Source organism: Cricetulus griseus (assembly GCF_003668045.3).
Source record: "Cricetulus griseus strain 17A/GY chromosome 1 unlocalized genomic scaffold, alternate assembly CriGri-PICRH-1.0 chr1_0, whole genome shotgun sequence".
Lineage (NCBI taxonomy): Eukaryota > Metazoa > Chordata > Mammalia > Rodentia > Cricetidae > Cricetulus > Cricetulus griseus.
In genome coordinates, this window is record NW_023276806.1 from 167,762,250 (window position 1) to 167,764,076 (window position 1,827).

Genomic DNA, 1,827 nt, shown 5'->3' on the forward strand with positions numbered 1-1,827 from the left:
AAGATATGTGACAGATATAGTTTTAGTGGGAGGAGGGTAGGGGAGGACGGGTGGGAGAAGGGAACTGGGATTGTCATGTAAAACAATCCTGTTTCTAATTCAAATAAAAAAGTTGGAAAAAAAAAAGAATCACAAGTTAGAATAACTTAGAGAAACTATATAAACTTACATTCCTAATGACTTAAATCGCTTTATGTGTTGACAAAGGAAGAAACTAGAAGCATACCCCAGATTATGTGGTTTTTATAGAATAGGGATATATATATATATATGTATATATATACATATATATACATATATATGTATATATATAATGAAAAGTGCAATATATGCTCATGTATTTATATACAGAGATAAATAAAACATACAATTTGCATATTTATTATTATGTTTTTCTAGCACTTAGACATGATTATATATTCTAAAACAATTCTTCTGGGGCTGTAAAGTGCAATTAAATTATAACACTGTCTAGTACAATTTTAAATTTTACAATGGTTCAGGGGCATATGTATAATTTTTATAAGATTATGAAGAAAATACTACTTTATTTAATATATAACATACATAATATAGAGGAAGTTATGACTAAATAATGAAAAATGGTTCATCTGAGCACTGAGAAATCTGAAATCTGGAACAGTGTCTATAAGAATAAAAAAGCCCTTGCAGTCATTTCTTCTTTGTTGTTCCTGGGGATCTGGCAGGACTTCCCTAGAAAACTGGGGTCCTCTGTGTTCTTACTGGGACTCAAGGCATCATCAACCTGAAAAAAGAAGTGGTAAAGCCCAGGGTCTATTGTTTTTTCCTCCCTCTTCTTCACCCCCTCACAAACCACCACCTCACAACCATCCCACAAGCTTGTGGGTAGGATATACTTTGTGCTTGGGGAAGTGATTGTTGGTGGGGGCGTTGGGAATGAATTCCGAGAAGAAAGGTCCAGGGAAAATCCTCCACCACCTTTCCCCTGCAGACTTTTCCTCCTGCAGCTCCCTGAGCATGTCTTAGATACCAGGGCATGGGTTCCAGTTTTTCCGCGACACACACACACACACACACACCACACTTTGACCATAATCTCTATAATTTCTTTTCAGCTTTTTAGTTCCACTGTTGTATCCTTAAAGGCTGTGGCAAACAGCTCACTTTCCCTATGACACTCCCAAGGTCCCAGAGGTACAGTAAGGGGTCTCACAGTCTGTTGAATTTCAGAACTCCCAGGGGTCAGCTAGAGACCCAGGAGGAGTCATAAGCAAGGCAGAGATTGCTAGCTTGAGAATGTGCAGGAGAAGTCCAGTTGAGGGAAGTTCTTAAATGGAGAACTAGGGGATTTGATTTCCTAGTAGCTGCTCTCCTCCACTGGCTTAATCATACACACATTCAGAGCAGGGGAGGGTTTTTATTTTGTGTGTAGGGAGTCGGTAGGGAAAGCATTCTTGGCCCTCATTCCTGTTTGCCAAGATCAGATTACTTTTCACAGACTGGAGCTGGCTGGCAGGAGACGGCGGGGGGAGGGGGTACTTTAAAATCTTTTATGTGTGTACACCTTGTGTGGTTGGGTGTGGAAAGCAGGAAAAGGGGGGTTTCCAAGTCGAGTGAAATTCCCATCCCATGGTTGTTACCGTGCCTGTAGGGTTGGTAGGTTTTAGAAGTTGGCAAATAGCTACAAAACACAATAGAGTTCCCCGCTCTCCCCTCCCTGCCTCCTTCTCCTATTCTGCCTCTTCCTCTCTCCCCATGTCTCTCATCCCCCCCCCCATTCTCTGTTTTTTTTTTTTTTTCCTGCTTCCAAACAGCAGCTTCTTCCAGGCCGAAGTTGGGCTGGTC